Source organism: Cyanistes caeruleus, chromosome 9 (genome assembly GCF_971803275.1).
Source record: "Cyanistes caeruleus chromosome 9, bCyaCae1.hap1.1, whole genome shotgun sequence".
Classification (NCBI taxonomy): domain Eukaryota; kingdom Metazoa; phylum Chordata; class Aves; order Passeriformes; family Paridae; genus Cyanistes; species Cyanistes caeruleus.
In genome coordinates, this window is record NC_141709.1 from 19,318,634 (window position 1) to 19,329,300 (window position 10,667).

The following is a 10,667-nucleotide window of genomic DNA, read 5'->3' on the forward strand; positions in this document are numbered from 1 at the left end:
CACAGCCCGGCGGGGCTCCAGGGCACAGAGAACCCTCCTCGCACAGCAGCCGGGCACATGCGGGACTCAAGAGCATTTTAAAGAGTTCTGATAAAAGTTTCCTATATTTATTATTTAATCAGAAAACCCTATAGTATGTTCATGAATTGATTAACTGATTTTATGGACAGCCTCCCTTCAGTTTGAATTCTGTTTTGAAAACTGATTCTTTGCAGACACAAGATGCACAAGGAGAATCATAGTCTTGCAACCACAGATCAATTCAGATATTTTGGCAGGCAAAAAGAAGAAATTCAAAGCTGGAATAGAAGAAAGAGCTAAAAATTAATGGACGACTTACTTTGAAGTTTGAAAGCAAGCAGTTAATGTTACTCTATGAGGCTGATACTAATCCAGCAAATTTTTTTCCCAGATACTGCATTTGATGCATGTGTCTCTTCTTAAAATGCTTTTTTTATTTCATTGATTGAAAGATTAGGGAAAGAAATCATTCTTATAATGTTTGAGCTGAAAACTTTCTTTCTAGTATTTAAGGGGGCAGTTGAATGCCGATTTGACTTCTTAATGAATAGACATCTGGTATCTTAGTTTTTCTTAGACTCCTGAATTCATGCAGGTATCTAAATTTGCTTTTGTCACATAAGAAGAACGAATGCTGTTGAGTGTGGTACTACTAGATAATATTGAGTCACTGAACAGAATGAAATGTTTAGAATTAGAACTCCAGAAAGTAAGCATGAAATTTTATTACTTGAAAATTACTGTAGTTTCCATGGTGGAAATGTAGAAGGATTATAATACAATTTGTAACACCTATAAAATGCATTATTTTGATGGACCATTTTTCTATGTTTAGAAATCAATGAAATACAAATGATTGGAATGTGATAACAAATATGAATGGGGTGAAAACTTGAGATCTTTATTGCTTGAAAAAAGGGTGTACTCAGACTTTCATGCTTTATGTTCTGGAAACTAACCTATGTGATACTAATATTATAGAGATAGTAAATGTACTTCATTCTTTTTATGCAGCTCAAGTGACATTGAGGAGAAACTGTGCGATTACCCAGCTGTACTGACACCATTAGGAAGCTTGTTCTGGATCACAGGTAAGTCAGATAAATATTTTGGCTTTGTGTATTGGGGTACAGAGCCTGTAGTCAGCAGTTGGTATTTGGCATGCAACTGCCTACTTTATCCATTTTTATGCACCAACTAATTTCCTTGATGTAGGGATTTGGGAACAGTGAAATAATTTCATAAATTATAAGCAAAAAAAGTAATCTGTTTCATCTACTTCATTCTGGGTAGCCACTGCATAAAACCTGTCAAAAACATATTGCTTTGGGTTCATCCCTGCTGCAGTTCCATTGATTACAGTGGAGTTAAATCAAAGATGAATCTGTCTGTTCAATTTAAATCTAATGATTGGTTAAAAAGTCGGGGGGAGAGCCCTGTCTAAATCCAGGGCTGTTTTATCCTTGTGTCAGCATTTAATTCCATTTGCATATAAGCCTATTTCCCTTCTCTAAATTTAATTTGTTAGAGCTTGGCCCTCAGCAACAACAGCAACAACAAAGTAATTGCATGCACTATTGGGCAATGGTGCCAATACAGCATGTGCTATAAAAATGTCTCATGCAAATTTATAAAATGTAGGTATTAGTGACACTCTGCCTGGTAACAAGTATCTGGATACCTGAAAAAAACCTCCAAGCTTGATGGACATGTGACATCTAATAATACACATAGGAAGAAGCCTTTTTTTAATATCAGCTATTAATTGTGGCCGTTTCGCCAAAGGAAATAAGATATCCATGTCTTGTATGACCAATGGGAACATTCTAGAGTTTCACTGTGATGAGATAAAACTGGCTGAGGCTTAGTTCTCAGGCTGCACTAGATATCATCTATGACTTTGCATAAGGTACTTTTGCAGTATATCTGAGCAAGCTTCTTTTAAACTGGGCAGGAGTGCTTGGCATTGTCACAATATACCTTGTTTGTTTAGCTGCTACAGTCCACTGCAGTAGTGTGTTCTCATGCCACCTAGCCTCAAAACACACAGCCCAATCTTCACTGAGACCTTTTACCTGGCCATTTTTTAATAAAAAGACTCTTGCTGAATTTGACCTGATCAGCAGTCATTCCAATTCAGCTGAAATTCCAAAGTTAGTGGTACCTGCCTTAAGTTAATAGAATCCTTTATTCTCCTTTCCCCTATCCTAAATATTTGATTGCACCAAAGGGGAAACCCTCAAATCAAAACATTTTTTAGCATTTGATTAGAGTTTTTCTTTCTGTTTTAAACCCCAGCTGTTTCATCATACATTCTGATGCATTAAAACTAATTGTTGTCATGGATTCTTATGTCTTGTCAATTTTGCACAACTTGATGATCTGTTAAGAACAGATCACTTCAGTTTCACCATTGGTGGAAAGAGTACACTGATGCCAAGGAGTAAATATATTGACCTGAGATACTGTGCAATTTTATGCAAATAACAAAGCCTGGAAGAGAAGTCAGATTTTCAGCATTAGGGCTGCATGATGTGGGACTAACTTACAGAGAGTGGAGCATAAACACCCATCTTCCCACTTTCTGATTTCTGTGTTTAGATAAATTAGGTTATTTTGTAACGTATCAGATCTTTTTAATACAAACTGTTTCTCATGTGGCCAGGAAAGCCCACTATTACCTCTATTACTTCTATTACTTGTTCCCATTACCTCTTGGTGCACTTGCAGCCTATCCTCAGTAGGATTAGAAGGCACTCAGGACCTTTCAGGAGGCACTTACCACTTTACAGGATTAGGATAAGCCTGCCTTTGATGTTTTTGTGATCATACCCATCTGTCGTAACTGAACATGGTGAAGTAGGCTTTATTTTTATTTAATGTTTTAATTATGCTTAAAAGGTCAAATATAAAAATATTTTTTCTCAGTTTGCCTGCTTTTCTTTAAAAAAATCTGTGAGAATGTGTTGCTTTTCAATACATATGGTAACATTTGAAAAGTAAAGAAATCCCATGGTTCGAATCAACGAGATGTGGTTTCACCTGATTTTAAGGTTTACCCATTGTACTCTATGTCACACTCCTTCCTCTTCTTCCATCCATATATTCTTTACAAATGTCAGATAAGGCTAATCCTTCATGTGACATTACTACAGATGGTTACACTGGGGACTTAAACCAGATGCTGATAGTCTGGATAATCTGGATAAAAGCTGGTAACCTAAAACAAATCCATTTTGTGTATTACTCATGCTAACAGTTAAGATATATATAAAATCTTTATTACCCTTTAACACTTTACATAACTCTTTTGCTTTCCTCTTTTTATACTTTCAAAGTTGTTATTTTAGAGAAGGACAGTGGGATTTAAAAAAAAATCTACCTCAGCTAAATCATGCATGTACGTATGTAATAAGATTTAGGGAGGGGGAGAGACACTTTCTAGATAAGAAAGAACACTAATATTTTGTTTTAAAATTCAAATATTAGGTTGATAATTGGCACTGGAAAATTAATTTACTTTCATAAAAAGAGGTTTAATGAAAGCATTAGCAGTAAAAAAGTAACTCTCTTTTGTACTTTTGAAGAGTCTTTGAAATTCAGGATGGGAGCTGATAGGGATATCTTCTGCTGAGTGGCCCAGACCTCTGATTCGACTTGAGTGTTTGGAACCCATTTTTCTGTCTATTTAAGAATGGTAATATCCTTAGATGAGATTTACTCTGAATATTATGTATATGTTTATTATTTCATTTAGTAATGAACTTTGTATTCTGAACTGGGGGATTCACAAAGACTTGTTAGTCTAGGAAGAACTCTTGGGTGTGTGTTAAGCATCTAATTATTAACACAGGAAATTCTGTGACTAAACATACTGGATCCTTCCTTGCCCACCTATGACTATCACTGAGTGCTGCCCATGGCTAGAAGAATTGGAAAGGAAGTTACTAGGTTATTGTTCGTAGCTTAGTATAATACTATTTTAGCTCTTTCAGCTGTATTATTTTTTTATTTTTTACTAGGTTTTATTTCTAAGCTGGTCGCTAGTCTGGAAGTACAGGAAATACAGGTTTACTAAGCACCTGAGCTATGCAATTATGGTATAGCTTTTCATCTGTTGCTTAGCACGCTTGAGATTTAGATCAAGCATCTTGAGCAGGTCCCTATACAGTAAATGGTCTTGGGCCTAATCTGGTCTCCCTTTAATCCAGTGAGGGCAGTAGTCTGGAGCATGGTTCATGGATCATGGTTTCTGTGATTTGCTTGTAAGCTTGTTTTGGTCCTAGTGTGCACTACAGGAACAGGTAAAAAAGTTGAGGACCCTGGCCAGCCAAAGCATGTGTTGTACTGAGGTTTGAATACTGGGATTTAATACAGCCTTCTGATGCCAGTCAAAGCTCTCAGCTGGACAATTCTCATAGTCTTTAGCACCATATCCAGTAGCTAGTAATGACAACCTCTCTCAGAGTCCTTACTGATTCACTGATTCTAAAAGTGTATAGATCACACCATGTACTCAAATCAACACAGTTCTATTGAAACCAACAGAATCCCGATGACTTATACCAGTGGAGAACCTTGATCCTTCCTTTTGTGTATGGAATGATACAGCAGTGAAGTATACTGCTCAATGAGTCAAATCATTCTCAACAAATTGCTGAAAATATTTAGAAGAGTAGTCAGTCATTACACCTTAGTGCATACTGCTATGGTGCAAATATGTGCACATATACTGCACATATGGTGCAAACCTTCTGCATCAAAGGAAATGAGTGAAGATTTATTGTTCTGATATTTTCTGTTGTTAATATACTGTTATCAGATACCATCATAATTGTTCATTTTGGGATCATAAACCTTTATAGTGGAAGAGAAGGCAAAGGTCTGAAAGGTTAGACAGAGGAAGACAAATTATTGCAGAAGATGTGGAAAGATGGAAAAGGTGAGTAATTACATGAACTTTGCAAGCAAGGAACCAAATTTTTACAATTATGTGTTTCATGACAAATGCAGTCTTGGTGGGCTCATATACATTACACTAAATATCATAATTAATAGTGATAATGTTATTTTAGTGTTTGTGGTAATCAAAGAGTGGAAGCAATAACTGGATTTAACTGATAGCAACATTTGACTAACTTTTGACAATTACATTTTTAAGTGTAAATTTTTAAATTGGGAATTTAAACAGCAGCAGTTCCTTGATAATTTATTTTAGAGGCTTACTGAAAATATGAAAATAGAGTAAAGTTCTATTATTGACCATATAGATGTGCCTGAAAGACCTATGCATGGGACAGATATTTTGCTGCCATCTGTTCCATCTTAGAGGAATGCCCAATTCAGCAGAGCTATTTCTTTGCATGTTGTAGGCCTGGAAATGCCATTTCAGCACTATAAGGTCTGATTCATCAAGAATGAAACGTCACATTCAGGAATGCTGTTTAGTGGAGTGTGTATGTATGGAAATGATGTCCTGGTATAGAGAGGGTCCTGAGTTATGGGTGTTTTATGATCCACATATCTCTAATTCATCTTTTGCTTTTGAAACGTAACACATGTTCTAGCTGCACTGATACGGGTTCCTGCTTATTATAGTTAATGGATTATTCATCCTCTTTGTCCTTGACATAATCCTAAGTATGTGCATAAAACTCAGATCATGTTGCCCATAAAAACCAATCAGCCCAGAGTTCTTCTGCAAGGTGTTGAACATTCACCCAGAGCAGATGGTAAAGATAATGTTTAATAAAGAGTTAGAGGATTAGTTGGAACAAAAATAAGCTAAGAGAAAGGGATAATTTCATTTCATATGAAAGTCCATGACATTTCATGTACCCAAGGACTGATTAAAATTATGCCAAAAGCTGCTCTTTTTGGCCAGTTTGTCCTAATACTGACCCTGCTTATGTTGTCAGCTGCTGTATCTGCATGTTATTTTACCACTTTCTGAATAACTCAAAAGAAAGCTCTTCTGATTCTCCTGTGGCTAGCAAAAGTAATTCTTAATTAAATAGGAAGAGGAGAGATGATAGGATTCTGCTAAATGTGATGAATATATTTAAGCAACTGATACCTCAACTGAGGTTTAGAAGAAAAGTTTTATAGGTCATTTTAAACATAAATAAATTTTAAATGGTAGTTTTCATAATATGTGGAGTTAAGCTTTGGTTTGCCTTGAATATTTAGGTGCTGAATGGAAAACAGAGCAGGGGACAGTCCATAAATTATCTTCAGTCTTGTTTTATTTTTGCTATCAAAAACATAGTGGAGTAACCAAACCTATACATTTTGCATATTGCGTAACATTTGCAATGAATGTCCAGTTGTTCTTTAATAAGGCTTAATAATAGAAATTGAATAAAACAAATCAGAAGCAAATATTTTACAGTCATGGTATTTCTGGGCCCATGGTTATCTGCTGTAAATTTAAGTTCTATAAATCAGATTCTCTGACAAAGTATGTCAGGTATGGATGCTGAAAAAGCAAGTAAGTGGAATTTACTTGTAAATGCAGTGTCCTTTGTTTAGAAAACAAAATTTAAATTACTTGAAGCTGTTCTCATAAATAAACACATGTTCTTTTAAGAAGACATTTTACAATGGTTGATGGAAGACAGAAGACAACTATTTCTTTTAAGTTGTTATGGTACAAGAGAAAAACAGGATCAAAATCCAAGCTATTAACTTGACTGAGACACCGTGGTCACTGAAGCATAAAACCAGATATGAGCATCTCTGGACTGTCTTCAGCTGAAGCTTAAAGTTCTGACCAGTCTTAAATGGTAGAGAACTGATAGCTGCTTCTGGAATGCAGGAAGACAAAAGTATTCTAGAATCAACATAATGGCTTTTGCATAGAAGTGAGCCAAAGCCAAAACCTTTGAAAACCTCTTGATATTTGCTGTCTTGGGTAATATTGCTACCTAGTACTTCCAGAATTCAGCTGAAATCTTCTGAAAACCTTCTCTGCATTTTCTAGCCATTTCCTGTGCTTAAGACATTGTTTGGCTCCCTAAAATAAAGACCCTAAAGGAGTTTTCTGCTGCAGATTATTTCTAACTTAACTTATGCTCCTGTTGTTTCTCTAATTAGTTACTTTTGAAAATGTTCCATCAGGCACTTCAAACAGCTGAGTATATTTAAAATAGCCTGAATTAACATAAAAATAGCAAGACACAGTTAAGAATGAACTGGAAATTAACGAAACCTTAATTTAACTGACAATAATTGTGAATGTTCTATTACAAGATGCAGGTCTAGCTGACTAATGGTTGTGAAAAACATTATTATAAAACTTCCAAATTTCCTTCAGTCTGCTAAATACTTGTCCAAACTTAATTGTAGCCATCTTTTGAAATCACAGTGGCAAGAATAAAGTTCAAGAAGTCTGTCAGCTGATACACAGTATCAGCATCAGATAGTGCAGCTCAGCAAGAAGAGAGGGTCCTATCGCACAGCTGAGATGAGACATAGATAAGGCTAAAGCAAGTTATGGTTTTATCTCATCTTAACCTTGAACCAGATGCCCTTTCCAAAGCCCTCCCTTCTCTCTCACCCCCCATGTTTGTAGTGCACTACAGCTGTGCTGTAACAAACAGCTAAAATTAACAAAATTGGAGATGGGAGAAAGGCAGCCTTAAAAAGGATATTTTTCATTCAAAACATGTTTCTTAAGGTGTACAGAAAGAAATAAATTGATTGACTAGCTGAATTTTGAAATAGAACAAGTGAGTCAGGTATAAAAGGACTTCTGTTTAGCACTTCATGTTAGCAGAAAAATTATAGCAATGAAATGAATTGTGAAGCAAAATATTTTTAGCTTGTTTGTATCTTTAATTTAAATATTATTCCCACCACAACAAACCCCAGAAATTTTGGTCATTGAGGAGTGGGTAGGCATTCTAATTCTTTCCCAGATGGTGAATGATTACTGTACAAGTAATTTCTCCCAGCACTTGGAATGTTGTTCACCTTGTAAGTCCCTTCAGTTACTCACTCTTCAGCCTGCCAATTAGTGTGTTCACATCATCCGCAGATAATGCTTTTTCCCCCCACCTGTATTTTTTAGGTCTTGGCAGGGAAATGTCAAAAAATAAGGTCTGTTGTGATTTCTTCCCCTTTGTTTTTCTCAGCTGCTGCCTTTTCAAAAGTTTTCAGAAATCAAATGTGTGTGGTTGCTTTTTGATTCCCATTTTATCATTTTATGTGTTGCAGTGGTTTCCCAGCTTTCATTCTCCATCTCTAATATCTCCTTTAATGGGGTCTCTGTGCTTCTTTTCTCACAAGGTGGACACTTTCTTAATTTTTCTGTCTGAGCTATACACTTGTACTTCATTAAGACACTTTTGGGTTTTGGTAGCCTTGGGATAAATGAGATCCTACCACTAAGCATACCACATTTTGGATGCATTTCTTGTATGCTAAGTTACTGCTCTTGGCTTGGATTAATAATTTTTTTTTTTTCTCTAAGGCTCTTATATTCAAATGCATAATCTCTTTTTTCATTGTTAGATGCTTGTCCAAAAGAAGGTTAAAGTTACGCTTGAATATCATAAGACAGTAATATTTTCTTAACAGAAACCCCACAAATTATTCATTGGCCCAATGTAAGTCTCTCTGGAACACATCCTTGTGAAGATAATAACTGGGATGATATGTGTTTTTCTCTAGCAATAGTTTTATTGGCAAATGTAATGCTTCGCTTCCCAGTTACATCTATGGGTTTTAATAAACAGATATCATGCAGCTACAAGAAACTATCTAATGATATTTCACAAACTGCTTTTCCCAACAGGAAAGAAAACCAGTAGCAGTTGAAGTCACTGCTTTTCGTTACACATATTCTTAATTTTTATCTCATTTTAGACTAGGGGATCTCCAGAATAACACAGTATGCCACATATGTCCAAAACTCAGAGTACAGCTGAATTTTCTCTTCCTCTTCAACTTCTGACATCCCTGCTGAAGATTTACTGTAACTGTCTTACCAGGTCTGATGTAAGTTCATACCCGAGACAGATCTCAGTCTGTAGCTGCAGTTCTATACCCAAAAGTGTAACCACAATGACTTAGTTCCTGCTGTTAGATTATTGCTGCACCTGTGACTTCTTAAATTAGCCCCAGATGGAATAGCTGGGATGTACCAGCTGCCAGTGGGGAGCAGCAATGTGCTCCAGGATCTCTCCAGCTTCTCCATCCCGTGCTTTTGAATGGAAAAACAGCTCCAAGGCAGGAGAAGGGCAGCAACAAATTCAGGATCTTTTTTTCTCTTATAGGACATAACCCTTATCCAGTTTAAGCTGTGTCAAAGCCATATTCTAGCACCTGCTTTCCAGATAAATGCTTACATTTCTGCATACTGCAGAACTATAATTGACATACTCCCTTCTTTATTTGGAGGATCTCCCTATCACCTGATGTAATTTTTCACTACTTGTGGCTTCTACTTTGTCCAGATATGCAAAAAAAGAAAGAAAAACAAACAAAAAACTCAAACCTGGTGCAGAAGAACTAGAAAAATCCCATTAGAAAAAGAGATTTGAAAGGACTGGTGTTTTTTCCATCCAGTAAACAATAGTTTATTAAAAAAAAAAATACATGCTAGGTACTTATGTATCCATCCTTAGATATTCTCTTTTGGAAAACCCTACAAAAGAGGAATGAATTGCATGCTTTGAGGATGCCCTTCATTAGCATAATTAGGGAAGCAATGCTGTCTTCTGCTTTCTTCTGAGACAGCACCTGTCACCTAACTTGGCTTGGATTGGTTCAGTCACACTGAACCGGCTGCTACTTGGGCCAGTGAGAACATGGAGAAGCTGAGTACAGAAAAGATTGGATCCCCACAGTTTCTAGTAACATCACGTTTTTCAACCTCCTTTCTTAAAGAAAACAGAAATTGTGCCAGGTTTTCAGTGAAGAGTGGTAAGATGCAAAATACATTCCTATTCCACAGAGGTTAAATTAGTGGATAGGAAGAGGTGTCTGATGCCTTGCTTGTTTGTAATTGCCAGTTAAAGAAAATGAAAGGAAATAATTTGTTTGAAACAATTCTGTCCCCTTTTGAATGTGGGCAGATGTGTACATATAAAAAATAAAACCTATAATATTTCCAATGCATATAAATTCAGGTATAATAATTTTAATCTTTAGCAGTTAAGTATTTACTGGGGACCTAGATTAATTCTATTTCCTCAGCTGTGCTTTTGTAGGTATAATGGAGCTTTGTGTGAGGTTAGGTGTGGTGGATTTCATTTTGCTTCAGGTTGACATTTCACACTAAGTGTGAAAAATTGCATCCTCAACAAAGCCTTCCTTGGTGGAACTATTGGAGACAACAATAACACCTTCTCATGCTAATTGGAACCTGTATGATGTCTGTGTGCTTGCTTCACTGTTCTTTTTGAGTCTTTGACACTTACCCAGTTGCCATCAGATGCTAAAGATAAGATGGAAGAGCAAAAAATGTAGAAAAAGGAGAAGCAGAATGGCTACATATTGGTTTTGTGTCCATTTCAGTGGCATTATTTAAGCAGGTCAGTTCTCTTGCAAATCAAATGAAAATGAAGTGAATGGAGGATAGCTGGAATAGGTATATCTATCATTACTAATCTGGACTAAGATTTCTTTCTATTGAGGCTACA

The 10,667-nt window shown here is 36.1% G+C and overlaps 1 long non-coding RNA gene across 3 annotated transcripts in view; it reads left to right on the forward strand.

The window, feature by feature from the left end:
• The window catches only part of LOC147651654 (uncharacterized), a 175,593-nt gene that overhangs the window by 30,708 nt on the left and 134,218 nt on the right, over nt 1–10,667 (forward strand). For 2 of the 3 annotated variants that reach the window (XR_015273657.1, XR_015273656.1), the window contains one exon: nt 1,036–1,112. This is a non-coding gene — a long non-coding RNA (uncharacterized LOC147651654). Of the gene's footprint in view, nt 1–1,035; nt 1,113–4,886; nt 4,964–10,667 lie in introns of all 3 variants that reach the window. The other variant, XR_015273658.1, reaches the window with a different exon arrangement.